Genomic DNA, 18,419 nt, shown 5'->3' with positions numbered 1-18,419 from the left:
TTACCCACAAGTTCACTAGAAAATTGGTAACTCTGTGTTCAGTGGAGCAAGTAAGACTACCTTCCTAAAAAAAGACCAGTGCTGTCCCTAACAAGAATAAGAGTGACGAATACTGGGAACGTATTTTAAATGGGAAAACTTAAACATACCCCCCCCCCCTCCCAGATGTAGTCTGAATCGCTCCTGTGCTCGGTTCCTGGTAGATCTTGGCTCGTCAAGTGGGAATCCAGTGGCGAGGATGGGATGTCAAGCTGTAACTAGCACACTCTTCTTTCCTCTTCTCCTCTATATGTATTTTACACCTCCCCCTTTTAAACAGAATTGGCATATGAGGTGCTGGTCATCATTTGGACATTCCTATCTGACACATTGTTGCACGACTCAGCTGGGGATCTGCTGTGAGGAGCACTAATCAGTACGGTGTATCAATGCGGATGCATTTGTTTCGCACGCACCACAACAGAATGGTATCGGAATAATTGAGTTTGTCATTTGTTTCAGTAGTACTTGACTGTTAGGTGACAGTGGTGAACAGAGGTGGTGATGGTGGCAAGAACACTGTGACACAAGAACATAGCTGGAAAAAGAGACAGCAGGAAGTTTAGTGAAAGCTGTCAGCACTGTGGAAGAGAAGAAAAAATCTATAAATAAGTTTAGAATGTATTCCTTCAAGGAAGGTGGTTTTCTTTCTGTGGTTTGTGGAAGAGCTCAGGCATTTCCATCTTCAGAACCGACCTGTTCTTTTATCAAGTGACTACTGGTGTGCACATGTCGTGAGTCAAGAAAGGCTAAGCTACCAATCTCTGTGTGCCATTGCACAGCTGTCAGTGTGACCAGAACTAAGGTCTGCTTTGCTTTTCAAAGGTTATTCTGCACTTTTCTGCCAGTTCCCAGTACTTGTTAAACAAGCAAAGGTCAATATGTGACATTAGCTGTCCTCAGTAATTTTTTTTTAGTTGTCTTTATTCCTAACTTTGTCCTAGATATTTCTTTCAACATGAGTCAGAACACCATTTTTTCCCAGACTCTTGCTACCTGCTGAATAGGCGAGTGAAATTTCTTTTCTTCAGGCAGTAAAGCCACATGTGTCAAAGTCACCCACAAGGGAAGCTGTACTTGATTCATGCTGATTTTCATCCTGGCAGAGGCATGTCCTTGAATAAACTCCAGACACCGTGCTAGTCCATCAGTGTGGCTCCATTGTCATTTTCTCTGCAGCAAACTACAGCTGACACAGCGGAGCCTGATTTGTCAGGCAGGGTTATTAAGAGTAACGAGAGACTCTTTCTCAGATTTCCCACAGCTGGAAGAAGATTTTTTTCCTCCTTATCCTAGTCGTTTTTAAGCAATAAAAGCTTCAATTCCAACATTTTTTTCTGTGATTACGAAGAATTTAGAATGATAAACATTCAGTCCATAATGATTTCATCTGTTACTTTAAATGCTCAGTCTTAAAATGTACAGGAATCGTAATTGGTGCTAGATGGTTGACTGTCTTTCTTGCCAAATTTATATTTGTGCCAAATTGGTTGGGAGACATTTTACTATTTAAATGTATATGTATATTTCATATTTATTGTAAGTCACTCCGCATAGGATATAGCGTGTCAGCTATAAAAATAAGAAATTCTAATTATCATGCCCCTGAGTCAGTGTTACAGTAAATTCAATGGAGTTTAGTAATTATCATCATCTCCATTTTTATAAATCTACCCCAAATAATAATAATAAACTTTATTTTATATAGCGTCTTTAAAGGTGGCTTCTCAAAGTGCTTTACAGAATGACAACAATAAATAAAAAGAATACACAAGATAAAACACAATTACAATACACAGAGGAGACCGTGGATGGTGGTACTAAGTATAGTAGGAACAGAGGGGTGAAGAGTGGAACCAGTTCAGTAAAGGCTTTTCTGAAGAAGAGAGTTTAGAGTCTGGATTTGAAGGAGTTTAGAGAAGGTGACTCTCTGATATCCTTGGGGAGAGAGTTCCAGAGCTTGGGGGCATAACAGGAGAAGGCCCTGTCACCCATACAATGTAGACGAGCCTGGGGGACAGTAAGGAGAGCAGAATTAGAAGAGCGAAGGTTGCGAGGTGGGAAGTAGCCAGTGCAGGGACTCCAGGATAGGAGTGATGTGATCACTTGCACTAGACCTGGTCAGGATTCTGGCTGCCGAATTTTGGACACACTGGGGTTTGTTCAGTATGGAACTGATGACTCAGCGTTAAGGCTACAGATTAAAATCCTGCAAATGGGCTCTTTCAACGCACCCACTTGTCGGAGCCATTCATATTTTGATAGGATTTCACAGAAATGACAGGACAGTCAGTGCTGGTTGGAGGAGCACTGGATTTCTGGGGCCTTGGTTTCGTCTGGTGGTTCCCCTGTGACCCAGGTACAGGCTGATACTCCATGTGTCCTGGGATATCAAGACAGTATTGACCTTTGGGACAGTAATAACTTGCATGTGAATTATATTTAGATAACTTGATTGTCCTTCCAGAAGGGTGGAGATTTGTCTTTGGAACCACCATAATACAAAAACAAATAACAATTTTCAGAAAATAAATACACACTAAAAACAAATAGTCCTAGCCATGCAACAACACGTATACACACAACTCACTCTGCTCATTATTCCACTATCATTACACTTACCTGATAGCTTCATACAGGAAGCAGTCACTTAGCTGCGTATAATATACTGATTGCACAGGGAACACAAGATTTCTTGTAGACATTTTTCTTGGCCACAGGCTTTCTAAACCACCTCCCTGAAGGTCACAGCTGAAAATGGGAATGAAGGGGGTGGGAGGGGTCATCAAGGATATGCTGAGCTTTCCTTTGAATGGCAATATAATACAGCTCCTTAAGCTGTTTCTGTGGTCTGCCATTTATTTTAATAGCAACATTACCGATTGTGGCCAATTTCCCCTTACTCTTAATACTTGGGCTACCATACCACCCTGTAATGCCAAAACATTCCATAGATCCACTCTAAAACGTTTTGACTCATCACAAACCCTTTCAACTTCCTGATCAAATATATACGTCGAGTATCCTTCTTAAAACTGAAACTGGTATAGTCTGCAAAGTTTAAATGTTGATCTGTTACTGTTCCTTGGTATTTGAAACACTGTTCAGCCTCCACAGGCTGATTAATAAGGGAGACAAGTTGAAAATCTAAAGTATTACTGGTGTAAGTAGACAGTTCTTTGGTTTTATCAACATTAATATGAAGCGTGCTTGATTGACTCCACTTTTCCAAATTACTTATCTGTTAAGAGTAATTATCTACCCCTTTCTGACATCCCCAGTAAACAATCCTACTAGGGCCAAATAATCTGTGTACGTTAATAGACTAACAGAAGTTCCCTGCATTTTCATTTAATTCATATAGATGAAAAATAATGAAGGTGACAAATACACCTTTACTAGCCTTGGGGAACACCAGTATTTAAAACAATTTCATTTGAAAATGTATTGTTCATAAGAACCCGCTGTGGGCGATCTGTTAGAAAATCCTTAATCCACTTTATAAGCCTCCCATTAACATACACACCCAACTTCCATTCCAATAGTATGTGGATCTGGATCATATTAAATGCTGAGCTAAAATCAATAAATAAAAATATGTGCATATAACTTTGCCTGTTGAAGATGATAGCTACTAAATTTTATTTATTTGAATGGTTATAATCACACTGCATTACATATTTAAAATAAGTCCAAGTAGAGGTTCATTTTACACAGACAAAACAGAGCGAAGTGTTGTGGCTGCTGTGCCTTCTTTAGATGTGTTTTTTTAATATATCATTTTGTGAAACATGCAGAGAATAAAATTGCCATTACTTTGTTGTTGGAAGATTAATAATCTTCATGTGCTGTTTCAACCATGTTTTAAAACTGATTTCTTCTAATGTTTGCACTTTGTAAAAGTAACGTGTCTGAAGCAATATCGCTTACCTTTCACAAGATGCTGTCCTGCAAGTGTTTCAACTTCTTTGCTACTTGATGTATTCAAATAGCAGTCAGACAGTATGGAGACACACAGCAAACGTTCAAGTGAAGAACATGGACTCTTATAAAGTCCTTTTCTTTAAAAAAAAAAAGTAAAAGAGAGAAATGGGAGTGGTAATGAGATAAATATTTCTAGTACAGTTTTTAAGGTAGACTAGAGATTCAGGTTTCATGAAGACCCAGGGTGTATCAATACAATTTCTAAAAATATTGTCTACAAACCCAATGAACAATTTATTGGAATAAGAAAATGTCAGTGTCTGAATTATTGAAAGAGCAAATTGTGAAGCATACTACTTCACACTAAACAAGGCAGCCTGAATGGTTATTTATGGTTAAAGATTCATTTGATTCACTTGGAGTAGTAACACACTCAAAGAGTAACACAGTGCCACTATACTATAAAATTGACAGAAATACTCACTGGAATGAGGCCTCAGCATTCATAAAACAAAATCTAAAATATATGGTCTTGGTAATTGTCCTTCTTCAACATGGAAAGAAAAGTAGTTTGAGAAGATTATTTTAAATATACTCCACCTTTCCAGTTTACTTATATGTTCAAAGTAATTCACCACCCCTTCTCTGTCATCCCAAGTAAACAATCCTTGCAAAATATTTTTTCAAGGATTTTTACAAAATCCTTTGTAAAAATCCTTGAAGAAATAGTAGTTTATTCTTTAGCAGCAAAACATAAAAATATAGCCAAAAGAACATTGTATTTTCCTGAGCTATAATAAACGCACTAGTATTAAATTGAATAATATGTGACAACTTATTTTTTATTTAGGAAAACAAAGTTAAGGTTAAATAAATTAATGGAAAACAAGAGAAGCATGACAACCCTTTAGCTAAGTTAACAGTGGAATAGCAAAAGAGAATTATATTACTTTTTATATCAGATGACATCACGTTTTGAAATTTATTCTGATATATTTAACAATTGTCTCAATCAGTGTGTGCATTTAAGAACAGTTGCACTTCTGCTGGATTAAGGGAATTTATTTTTACAGTAATAAGCCTGATAAACAATTACCAGTCTATGCACACCTCTGTGACATGCCACAGCTGTGGCCATCATACACAGTTTTGCTGTTATGCCTTACGCAGACTTGTCTATGAGGCTTCTTACTTTCAGCAGCACTCCTGATGTCATTCTGTGATGATGTAAGGTGTGAAATATACGCATGAAAATTCTCACCAAAACATCGCTGCATGTTTGTGATCTGCTGTGGGTGCCTTGTTGTCTCTACAGCAGCATCAGAAGCTACACAGATTCTCCTAGTAGCTACTGTGACAATTCTGTCTTCTGCTTCTCTATCATCAGTGAAAGTATGCCTTTTAACTTGAGGATCCAGAGGAAATGCTGCTGCGAGTTGTCTTTAAAACTCAGTGTTCGGAATCTTGTGGAGGTAGCTGTCTGCATGTTCTTTAAAATGGTTCGTGGAAATTTGCGTTCCTCTGTTGGGTAGCAGTCATTTTCTGAAGGCCTTCTGTCTTGATGAGCTGACAGTGACTTTTTAGAACTGACAGCAGCACATGACGATGTCCCATTTTTCGGGAGTCAAATTTGGCAGGATAGCATTGACCAGTGCTAGTGCTGACATAATGGCATCCTGACTTCATGAAACCTAGGCAGCATTTGAAAAATGGAATGCTATCTTGTCACAGCAATCTTGCTTTATTTTCAGTTCTTCTGTGACCATTTGCTTTTGGAGAGAGTGTATTGCATTACTTTGAAAATCAAAATTACATTTTTGGAAAAGCTCAATAATTTTATCAAGCTTTTAACAGCAAGGAGGTGTGTCTTAGCTATAGTTGCTTGTATATGCTACGTTATATTCCAGGTAGGAATACGTAACGTTTTGCTTGATTAATTTCCTCAGCATGAATAACAGTTTGTGTTTCAGAACGCTGGATTTAAATTAATTGAAAACCTTATTTGGGTCGCCGGAATTTCAAATGTCTTGTCTAAAATATACTGTATACACATTAGTGAAATCTTAAAAATGGACATTTGTGTATTGCTCTTGTAGTGGTGTAACCGTTTATTATGTGGTATTATTAGTCTTCTATAACTCCAGCTTTTTTGCAAACTTTGATCAATCACAGCCGTCTGAAATAACCAATAGAGTACATTCTTCACACATAGCGCTCGAATGCACACAGAGTTTCATACTTATATCTGTATGAACGGAGCTTGACAATTTATGATTGCTTAATGCATACTCTGAGCTCCCTTTCTTTGGTTTTCTGGAAGTTCTTCAGATTTGAGATGAATCACGTCTTCTGCCGATCGGTTTTCTCGGCGCTCGATTCGTATCACTGAGCCGAATAACTCGGTCAATGAAGTGAATCAAAAATGACAGATCGCACGCAAACTGCACTTGGCTGTCTACATCACGTTCAGCCCTGTGTCCCACGTTGCAGGGCAGGTGCCTGGGCTTCGCTTCAGATTTAAATGTGAGTAAATATTTTACTTACAGCAGTTGCAGAAATGCATTATAAGAGGGTGAAGGGGGTAAACCAATAATAACAATAAAATACTGTATAATCGGATGCAAAACGCTCTTTCTGCTTTTTATTAGTACGGCATTTTGCAAATGTAAGTACTTGGCACTTAGTCACTGTCGAGTAGCCAAACATGGAACTTTCGGTCCACGGACATGCATAAACTTCATTTTGGACAAAACAATGTGGCGCGTACAATTTTTTGAGTATCGTGTGGAATATTGTCGATTAAAATTCCGTCTTGCGTCTTTGGGCATTGTTTGGGTTTTCCCTGTGCGACTACGCGTCATAAACTCTTAGGACAGTGCCAACCAATGTTAGGGTATCCGTATACGGCAGGCAGTCTAGAATAAACACGCCGTTTTAGTTGTTTGTCACGGTTTGGGGCAGAGTTGAGGGCAAACGCCCCCCTGGAGAAGGCCGACTCGGACACGGAGAACAGGCCCCACACTGGATCCCCGGAGCCCAACCTACCCGCCATTGCGCGGGTTTGGAACACGATTTGCATTCATAAGCAGAAATGTACAATAAATGGGTGAAAGACACTAGCAATCAACCACCCCCACCCACCCAAAAAAAATTGCTGACGAGTAAAAAAAGTATTGCTCATTATTATTTTTTTGTGGACGACGAACAACCGCGCATAGGCATGATAAAAAGAGTTAACAACACGTGATCAGATATTGGACTCCGTAATGTCATCGGTTTAAAAAAAAAACGCCTGGAAGCTACTGCGGATCATCCAAGAGCAAAAACCCCTGCTTAAGACGTTTTAAAGAAACACGGGGAACGGGGAACGGGGAGCGGTCGTGGGCCGCCCTGCTGCCTCTCCGTCTCCGTCTCTCGGGCTCCTTCAGTTGGGCCCCCCCCGCGCTCTCGCGGCCGTCTCGCGGCGCTGCTGGAGCGCGCCGTGGGCGCTCGGGCTCCAGTCCGTTACTCCGCCGCTCACGGGAACGCGGCTTGGCTGTACACGTACTTCCTGCCGCTTATTATATGACACTGGCCTTAACGGCCTTTTCAAGCACGTACTGTAGAAGTAAGATGTTCTCCATTTTTATACCATAGTCCTTTCTTCGCGTACCCGCTTTCAAGTATTTTAAAGCGCTTCGACGTTTTTTTTTTAAAACCATTTAAGTATAAAACCTTAATTTATCAGACTAGCCCACATATTTTGAAAACCCGGACTCTCTTCCTTCTTCTGAAGAAACCCTGAATTTAGGAGACGAATACTACCACTGAATTTATTTGTGGGGACGGGTCATTTGTCACGGATAAAACACATTTCGTACTGTCGCACTAGAATCGAGCCCTCCAAACTAATCTCCATATCGGTAGAACAAAAACCACCTGTTGGGTAAGATGGCGATTAATGGCTAATATCAGAGACTAATACTACCTCTATCTTCAGCCCCGTTTTGTGTCAGTCCTAAGTCTGAAATCCTAATTATTAAAGTTTTTTTTTATTCTTGTTCTTAGCTTACAGTGTAGTCTTACTTTCCTTCACTGACCCAGAAGAGCCTTCTAATTTGATTTACATTTAAGGATTGCATGTCTCATTCAGTGATGATTAGAAGTTTTATGATTATGTCATGGAAACTCATCCTGTAAATTTACAGCTTGCCCTTAGATCAGTTTGCTACAAAGAGCCTGGTATCCTCATGCTAGGGGCTTTTTATAATAGTGAACACAGGGAAAGTTAGGCCTCCTGCAGCTGGCCAAACACTTCTCTCCCTGGGAGGGGGATTTCCACAGTGTAGGGAAGGGGCCTGCAGTGGGAGGGAAAAGATACTGTATATATATATTTTAAAAACTTATGTGCTTAGCACAATGCTAATGTTTGTTTTATTTGGAATTACCATTTTTCCTTTTGTAGCTGTACCGGTCCTATAATTCCTGAAAATTATTTCTTGTACAGCTTGTAGCTGTGAGGGAAAACATCTGATGGCATTTAACTATTCCATGTTGCATTTCTTAATGATTCACATTTGTTCTTTAAGTGCCTCTTACTAGTTACCATGTGTGAGTTATAGGTAAGTAATACAGGGCCTTCTCTCAAAAATAAAAACTGATTTTCCAATAATGTTGCTTTCTGGGTCAGTATGGCCCAGTGGTGACTCTGAACAAAATAATGGCCATGTGGTTTTGCCAGTCAGACTGACAAACAAACACACATTTTATACTTCTGTCTTGGAAATGTCTGTAGTGGGTATCTTTATCCAATATAATGTGTACTCGGTGGCTTAATGATGTAATCTTGTTTTGATGAAAGACCGGATTTAGGCACTGTACTCATCCTGTGCCTTAGGCATTTCATACAAAGACGTGTATCTTCTTTATTTTATACAAGACGACCTCAGGCACAGACTTATTTATCTTTAAGGTGTGTGCCCACCCGACATGTCTGGCAAAATATAGAATGATCGTTTAAAAATAATTTTAATAATAGGTGTGTAGTAATTTTATTATTAGGCAAATGACAACATTTGTTTTCCCAACCATCAGTGCTTGTGACCTGTAAAACAATCTTGCTATCCATAAATTGGTTCACTACAGTAATTCGCAAGCCGAAACGCAGAGGTCACACTGATGTGATCTTTTCAAAAAGCAAATTGATATACTATGGGAAAAGTTCTGGGAGACAGTCCAGACGAAGGCTGACCAAAATATTGCTGGTGGCTGTATTTGAGAAGAATCGGACTCTGGACAATAAGTGTGTTTTTAAACACATCTGATGATGTTGAGCTTTGGCAGAGAGATCTCATATTTTACAATCTTTTTGCTTGCTTACATGGTAACCAGCTGAGTGATTTCTCTGATGCAGTTTGACTGAATACATCAAAGGGCATCCTTGTGTTAATGACAATTAGCTGGGGGTTGCATAAAGTAAACAGGAAAGGTTTCCAGTGGCTTTAAGTTGGCTCTCAGGGGAAATTAATTTTGAGTGCTGCTACTTTGTTTGAAACTGTTAGTTTTTTTTAACACCGTGAAGATCTAGTACAGTCGTTTATAAATTCTCTGCCAACATAGCTGACAATGATTGCTAATGCTCAATAATGCTAATGTATCTTGGAAACCATTTTCTATCATGTACTTTCTTATTTCTATATTTTAGCAGAACAAATTAGATCACTGGCTTTTTAACAACTTTTAACCATGGTTTTTGTAAGTGAAATTCAGCTGTGTATTTATTAGTTGTACCTTGAATGTGTTTGTTTATTGATGGTTTTACAGTCTTCTCCTGAATGACCCTGAGTATTATATAAACGTTCTGTACTTATTGCACTAAAATAAGCACATTTTATTGCTTGGTTATTGCTGCTTGCCAGACTTAAAATGAGTTAGGTTCAGGTGCCCTTACTCTTTATTTTTCAGGACAAGGCAGCTGTTTGACAGTTCAGGTCTTTTGGTTGTTTTTTTTCCCCAAATCTTTGTTTTCTTGTTTTTTCCCTTCTTGGTTTTCTCACACTGGCCAAATGTTGCATTAACAGCATGTACAGATTTAGTGAAATTAGCTGCTGTGAACTTTCATCATTTGTGCTTGTACACTTATATCCACCCAAGAGTTGGTATCCTGATATCCTTTAAAATTCCTTGGGATAAATGAGTGGCAGAGTGAAGCAGCAGCAGGTGCTGCTGCCTCACAAACCTGAGTTCGAATCCTGAATGTGACTCTTTATCTGTGGAGTATGCATGCTCAGTAGATTATAATTCTAATTTAAAACCCAATTTAACAAATGCAAAAATTAAGTTTGCACCAACAAATGTCTCTTTTACATATGTTTTATTATAATAAAATCAAGACATCACCATTTCAGCGTTTTATTTTGTATTTGCCTGCCTGCCTTCTTTTCTTCCCTTGTCCATCCTGGTGTGAATGGCTGTCACAGCCCTTTCTTCTGAGCTTCCTCTGTAGCAGCAGCTGTGACTGGGGAAGAGAGGCAGCCATCCCTGGGTTTATTTTTATCAGGCATTAGCAGATTAAGTGCTTGAACTAACGAGGTCATCACACTGTGATTGCTGTGTACTGAGGGAGATCCAGCCGCCAGAGGAAACAGTCAGCTTAAAAGAGGGAGGCTGTTTTTTTTCCTTTTCCCCAGATGTAGTACTGTTTGAAGGGCACTTGGGGAGGACATTAGTTTAGTAAGGGCTCCCATTACATTGGCTTTAAAATGACAGGAGGCTTTATAGGCATCTCATCTCTCCATTGTGATCATGAAAATCATGTCCAGTAGATGGCTTCCTGTAAAACTCCATCTTAGGTTATCTGGGAAAGACATACGTTTTTTAAGGTCTGCAGAGGTAATCCAAAAAGACTAACACAAAATACAAGACTGGGCAACCACCAGACAAACAGCATTTAATGTAGACAAGCTTAGGTGTCTGAAAAACAATTAGTGCATTATTTTTGTCTTCCAGGCAATGTGGGAAGGCAATACAAGTGCAAATGGAATGTTATAATAATAATAATAATAATAATAATAAAAAACTGTATTTTATATAGCACCTTTAAAGGTAGCTTCTCAAAGTGCTTTACAGAATGACAACAATAAATAAGAAGAATACACAAGATAAAACACAATTACAATATACAGAGGAAACCGTGGATGGTGGTACTAAGAAAAGCAGAGGGGTGAAGAATGGAACCAGTTCAGTAAAGGCTTTTCTGAAGAAGAGGGTTTTGAGTCTGGATTTGAAGGAGTTTAGAGAAGGTGACTCTCTGATATCCTTGGGCAGAGAGTTCCAGAGCTTGGGGGCATAACAGGAGAAGGCCCTGTCACCCATACAATGTAGACGGGCCTGGGGGACAGTAAGGAGACCAGAATTAGAAGAGCGAAGTTTGTGAGGTGGGGAGTAGGGAGATAACAGTTCAGACAGGTACTGAGGTGCCAAGCCATTCAGAGCCTTGTAGGTGAGCATGAGGATTTTAAAGTCCACACAGAAGGACTCCAGGATAGCAGTAATATGAGCACTTGCACTAGACCTGGTCAAGATTCTGGCTGCTGAATATTGGACATACTGCAGTTTGTTCAGAGTAGATTTAGATACCCCAGCGAGTAGAGCATTACAGTAGTCAATTCTGGAGAACACAAATGTGTTCATCAGCTTTTCAGCCACAGTTAGTGATAGCATAGGACGTAGTCTAGCGATATTTCTGAGGTGAAAAAAAGATGTTTTGATAATATGCTGCACATGTAGGTCGAATGTTAAGCCAGAATCGAATATAACCCCAAGGTTTTTCAATTTAGATTGAAGCTCAAGTATAGAACCATCTACAGACAGGGTTACAGGACTGGCTTTACGAAGTTGATGGGGGGGTGCCAATAAGCATGACTTCAGTCTTGTCGCAGTTAAGATGAAGGAAGTTTTGAGTCACACAAATTTTTATGTCAGAGATGCAATTAGATAGAATAGAGACAGCCACATCAGTGTCAGGTTTGGTATGGATGCATATTTGAGTATAGTCAGCGTAAAAATGAAAGCTGAGGCCACGTGATCTTAAAAGCTGACCAAGTGGGAACATGTAAATGCTGAAGAGCAAGGGGCCCAGTATTGAGCCCTGAGGAACACCAGACTTAACAAGACCAATTTCAGACCTATACCCATTGAGAGAGACAAAGTGACAGAGATCAGTGAGGTAAGATTTGAACCATTTGAGAGCAGTGTCAGAAACTCCAAACACAGTCTCAAGACGAGGAAGTAGGATGTTATGGTCAACAGTGTCAAAAGCAGCACTGAGATCAAGAAGGATGAGAACCAGAATCAGAAGCTATTAGGAGATCGTTGGTGACTTTGATCAGGGCAGTTTCTGTGCTGTGAAGTTGACGGAAGCCAGATTGGAGGGGTTCGAAAAGGTTGTATGTCATGAGGTGGTTATGTAACTCAAGTGTGACAGCACGTTCTAGAATTTTTGCAAGAAGGAAAATGTTGCAATGTAGAAGCTAAATAAAGGGGGGCTGTGTTTTAAATTGTGCAATTCACTGGTAAGACCTCATTTGAAATACTGTACATGCATATCTTTGGTCACTGTGTTGCAAAAAAAAAGATGTATTGCATGTTTGAATCAGTCCAGAGAACAGAAACCGGATATATTCCCTGATTTAAAATACTCTTACACTGACAGGTTAAAATAATTGTCTCTTTTTACTTTTGGACAACATAAGACTATGATACAAGTATTGAAAATCTTCAAGTACATTTATAACCGAGAACAAGAGGCACTTTTTTACACAGTGTGGCTGGGGATAGGTGCCCAGACTTCTTTCGGAAAGCAGATGGACAAAGTCCTTGGATCACTTAAACGGGCAAAATGGCTACCTCTTGTTTGGCACCGTTCATATGTTCTTAAACTTAGCAACTTTTGCTAAAGACTTCAAGTCAGACGGAAGTAAAATAAATAGAAATAACAATCAATAAACATGGTCATGCATAATAGGATAAACAAAATAATGGATATAAACAAAAGTGGATATAAACTCCTAAAGTCTTTCTAAACTGTTTTGTGGTCAGCTTCTCAGCCTCTTTACTTTCTTTGCACGCTGTGATTCATTGCTGGCCCTAAAGACCGTGATTAATTTGGTATTAATTCCCCATTGACGTCCAGTGTCTCTTTCACGTGGAACGGGAGATTCTTCAGACAAATAAGGACTGCAGTTATTGGATGAACATAGCGACCTGATAGTCTTTAGTTCCTTGGCATGTGAAGTTCATCTGTTCTCATTGCCCGCATGTGTTACTTATCAGTGCTGTTTGGAGATGGGAGAAAATCAAAACACCAGTTTATACTTGTACTGCCTACTTTAACCGTGTTGCCACAGAACTTTAGTCCATGAATCACAATTCAGCATGAAAAGAAGGTTCTTTAGATTTTTTTTTTGATTGAACACAACATGTATGGGCAACGTTACGGTATGAATGGGATGGAAATGAGCTGTTTATTGCCTTAACTCCTCACAAAACATCAAGAGCTTATATTTAAGTCTTTAATCTTATTAATAGTAAGCATTGCTATCTTGTACTGTACTCTAGGTGTGTCTAGTGGCTCGTGGCTGTAAAAGCCATGAAGTGGCCAGGTCACTTGTGCAGCACAGGAGGCTGCTGCAGTCTACAGTGAGGTTGCTGTGAAGATCCTTGTTTATGGGGAAGATGTCAGGCGGTCCTGTTGGGCAGTCTGGGCTGCATCACTGCCCATTTAGCAATTCATTTTAAAGACCGAAACAAGGCTCATGTAAGCAAGCCAGTAGAGAAGGGCTGGGCCAGAGGAAGAGCAGATCGAGCCCGGACGTGTCTGGAAGAAGGGGCTCTGTGTGTTGAGAGGGGGACATCAGCAATCTGGGCTGGAGGTTGAGCTCAGCTTCTCACACAGAGGGCTCACTGTCCTTACACATGTTATTGTAGTATGTGACTGTTCTGCCTTCTTTTGCATCTTTTTACAGCTACAAATAGCAGGAAAAAAGCAGATAATCAATCCTTAATCCCTTACAGAACACATTTAAAATAGTGGTCTATATAGAACATTTTGATCTAACTTCCAGAGCACCGCATTTAAATTTATCTTTCCATTAATTAAACAGCAGTTTTTAGATCGCAAGATGCGGAAATACAGAATTTGAATTGAATAACCTGTGTGCACAAATTGCTAGAACTACTGTTTTTTAATTTTCTCCCCTAATTCTCTCACTGTTTTTATATCATGTGTTTGAAAGTGAGCTTTTTACTGTAAAATTAAGTGTAGTGATTTGATCCTTCAAAAAACACTCCATTTCATATTTGACATGTATTTTCAATAAATATGTCGCAACAAGAAAGTTTTAAATTCAGATACATACTGGGCTTTACAAAATATGAATGGTAGGCTTCAGAAGCAGAGACAAATTAAAACTATATCAACTATATTTTAACTATATCAAACCTATATCAAAGTATAGAATCTATTATAGAATTAGTCGACCTCTTCTTTTAAAAATGCTGAAACGTATTGTTATGCAGTGGTAAATCCTTAGCTGGGCCCGAGCTGACGTTGAGTGATGTGTTTGTATGCGAGTGCAGGCTGGGCAGGTGGTTCCTCTGTACAGCTGCTTGTCTGTTGACCCTCTGTAGGAGGAAGTCCCGCCCACCAGGGGGGTTGCTGCCCAATTGAAGACGTGCGCTTCTATAAATAGCTTTCGGTGGGGGTCTCCCGGGAAATAGCACCAGCAGAATAACAACTTGTTTTGCAAGTCTTGAGACTTGTAGTGAAAGCACTCTGGCCCTCTAGAAACACTCTCTTTTTTTTTTCCAAAGCAGGCAGTTCCGTTGAATTGTGGGGTGACTAGAGAAGGAACAGAGAAATTTATCAGACTTTTATTTCAGTACAGAATATCACTTCCTTCTGCAGAGGATAAGCAGAATCTTATCAGCAAAGCAAGCACCATTCAGTAACCCTCAAAGGGAACTATAAACTGATGTAAGGGCTTTATATTGTGCAAGCCAAGCTCTGCCAAATTCAAAGTAAGGTTTCACAGTTCATTGAAATCAGATAAAGAATGAGAGTACAGTGCGACTGGTAAGGTGATATAAGGTCCAACACCACTGTGTTACATTATAGCCCTCTAAAGATATATAAGGGATCATATATTAAGTAAGGAAAAATACATGCTGGTACTATTCATGTTTTACATTACTTTTCTGCCTACATCTTTCAAAAAGCCAATATCTTCTGGCAAATTCATTCAAAGAGAGGAAAAACAGTGAGTGCATTATTTAAAGGGTGGTATTACTAATATTTTCTAGTGATTAAATTGATTCTCCATGTGTTATATTTATTTGTGGTGTACTGTTAATCTCCATAATGAATGTCTTTGAAATAATCCTTGGAATAGTAAAAATGATAGATGTATGTAGTGGAGTATCATTTGAATGGATTACAAAGGACTGTGGAATACATTTACAGATTCCTTTCACCCGTGCAGTTTGTAAATCTCATTTAGAGTATGGTTGGAAAAATACTAGCTAAAATAAATATTTAGACTTCCACATGATTATGCTTTGCTGAGCTGATCCTGGAAATGAGAGATTTTGGTTCGTGCAAGACTTGTGTGTTTGCTGCTCGGTGTGCAAAGCCAGCCGTGTCATGAGGCGATGTATATTGTGGTTTTGTGATTTACGTTTTTGGCCTCCCATAAGATAGACAAAATTGTGACATGCAGTGCATGACTAAGCAGTAGGTTTGTGAGAGAGATCCTAAAACTGCCCTCGGCAGCTTATCTGGATTTACAGTTGTCAGATTTCAAGCGCGGGGTTTCAGTTAGAAATGGAAAAGGTGACCTTGACAAGAATGTGGATTATTATTGTAATAAATGCTTCTGGAATGACTTGAGGTCAGGAGGGGGGTGAGGTGGGGGAGGGGTTTCCGGTAGTTTCCAGGCACAGATGAAAGGAGCTGAGTTCACTGTGAAACTGTTTGAGACCAGCAGAGATGGTCTTCTCAGTTTTCTTTGTTGTTTTTTTTGGCCCTGTATCACTTTGTGGTTTCGGAAAATACACTTCTGTACTCCCCTGCTCTTATCGTAAGTGATAAGCGATTTCTTCTTTTCATTTCTCCCTTTTGGAATGTGTCCAACGCCGTGGGATTTCTGCGGGAGTGTCTTCACCGATTTAGGCCCGCAGAGCTGATTTCTCTGAGACAGGTTCAGTGACGACTTGAGTGGAGCAAGGGAGAGAACAGAAAAATATATATATATACGGGTTGACAGAGGTTTTCCCACAGCAGAAAACCAGATGTTCCCCACTCGCTGCGGAATGACAGTGTGAGCAGAGATCTTCTCGCGCCGCAGTGAGAGAGATGCTTCATGGTCGGCGTGCGAGAGCACTCTTGCCGAGCCCGTGTCCCATACGGGCAGCAAGTGCACTTCCATTTTCTCAGCCAGCAGTGGAAGAATTCAGGTCGGCGCAGAGGCTGGGGGGGCGGCAGCTCGTTCTCCTCAGGAGGCGGGCGAGGGCCCCCAGGCCCTCACAATACGAGTCCCCCCCCCCCCTCCAGCTGGGAGTCACACAATGCCAGGCACAGGCCCAGCCAAGCCGTTCAAGGGGTGGGGGTGGGGGCCAGGCTTCTGCCGCGATCCGGAGAATTGTGTGTTTAACACCTGCTGGGGTAGGCCAGCCAGCCAAGTCTCAGAGGGAAGGTACAGCTGCAGTCAGGTTTTTTTATTTTATTCGTGGTTATCACTGCAGATTTGAACTGGGCTTTTACAAGCTGCTTGCATTGGCAGAAAACAGTGTTTTTTTTTCTGAGGGCGTGGAGGGGATTGGGGTTAAGGTTGATTTTCACTCGTATCTTTGAATGAAACTTTCCGCACTTCAGTACTGTAATGTATATGATGCACTTCCTGTTTTTATACAGACGTAATGCATACAGTGACTTGTGGAACAGTGGCGCGATGCTGCGTGGACACATGCCCTTTCAAGAGTAAAACATGCTACCTGCTGGATTCACTGGCCCTGTAGTTTTGAATATTGATAAGCAGAGAGCTTCACTAAACTTTTTTTTCTTGTTTGTATATCATGATGAGAGGTGTCACTGTTTACTTGCAGCTAACAGATCTCCTGGTGGAAACTTGTTCTGTGGCATGTCTAGTGCCACTTTTCATGCATGGGGGCAGACCAAGAAAAGCGCTCACTTCGGCAGCTGTTAATCGCATCACAAGAAAAAAAATGGGTTAAAAATGAGGTCAAAATAATAGCCTCTAACTGAAATAATGCATAAAATTGTAGAACATCTGGTTTGTGTAACTGCCTGTTAACACGGTTTTAATTTGTTTTTACTGTCAGAACAGAGATCCAGTGAAGCCTGTCTCTGAAAATGGGTTCACTGTGCTTTACTTCTGCACATCCACAAGAGGGATAGGCAAATCCCTGATGATTTTTCAGTGCTTTGATGCATAATGAGTGTTGTGATTTTTTAAATCTTAACTCTAATTTTTGTGCACCACTCTGCATTTGGCTGACATGTACTGTTGTTCTCTTGACAGCTATAATTGTAAAAATCTCAGTAGTGGGAGACTTATTTCCTGTCCCACAAACCTTTTCGGACCCTGTTGTAGGATCTCCTGATGACCATACTGGATGCACTGCATTGTTGAAAGTTGAAGGTGAAATGGCACGGGAGTTGGTACTCAGTCCCAGTAAAAGACAATGGCTGGGTTTAAAAATACACTGCAAGATACTGAATGAATACGTGACCTTAGGCATCAGATATATAAGGTTTAGTCATCAATTAAATGAAACGCATTTTTAAAAATGTCTTCGGTGCAAATGTAAGAGTAGCTAACAAGTGGACATCCAGTTGCTTTTTCAGTACCAGCTGGTTGTAGAAAAGCCTCTTATTATTGGTCGATGGTTTCTCATGTTAGATCAGCATTACTGCATCACCGTAATCATTATAAAGTATATAAAAACTACTGATTTAATACAGACCTTGAACTAGAATTCTCCCTTTTTTATTTTAAGGTCTGTCCATATTGTCTTAAGCTCTAAAGGTTTGTAAGCAGACAGACAGAACTGTTCGTCATGTTGGAATGAAAAGACAAAACTTTCAATGCTAAAAGGTGGCAAAATAGATTTTCCCCCTGTGGTGCTTGAAAGGGTTAACGTACCTGCGAGCCGAGTTACACCTTGCCATGCTCAATTAGCTTTGGGAAGTGTTGTTTTCCATATAGCTACTCTTTGCCATGTTCAGCTGTTGGGTGCTGGTAAATTACAGGTGTTGATGAGACGAGAGTGGCCTTGTTCCCCCTGGAAATTCCTAATCCCCCTACCACTACCCGCTATCCAGCCCACTCTCTCTCTCGCGTTCTCATTCACTACACAGGTAGTGAGCAAGGATCCTCTTTCGTAAAGGACATACAGTG

The 18,419-nt window shown here is 40.1% G+C and overlaps 1 protein-coding gene across 1 annotated transcript in view; it reads left to right on the top strand.

The window, feature by feature from the left end:
• The window catches only part of LOC148831607 (zinc finger protein 609-like), a 107,566-nt gene that overhangs the window by 57,342 nt on the left and 31,805 nt on the right, over window positions 1-18,419 (top strand). The gene's annotated exons all lie outside the window — the stretch shown is intronic.

This window comes from Atractosteus spatula, chromosome 7 (assembly GCF_055471065.1).
Source record: "Atractosteus spatula isolate fAtrSpa1 chromosome 7, fAtrSpa1.hap1, whole genome shotgun sequence".
Taxonomy (NCBI): domain Eukaryota; kingdom Metazoa; phylum Chordata; class Actinopteri; order Semionotiformes; family Lepisosteidae; genus Atractosteus; species Atractosteus spatula.
This window is presented reverse-complemented; position numbering and strand designations above follow the sequence as displayed.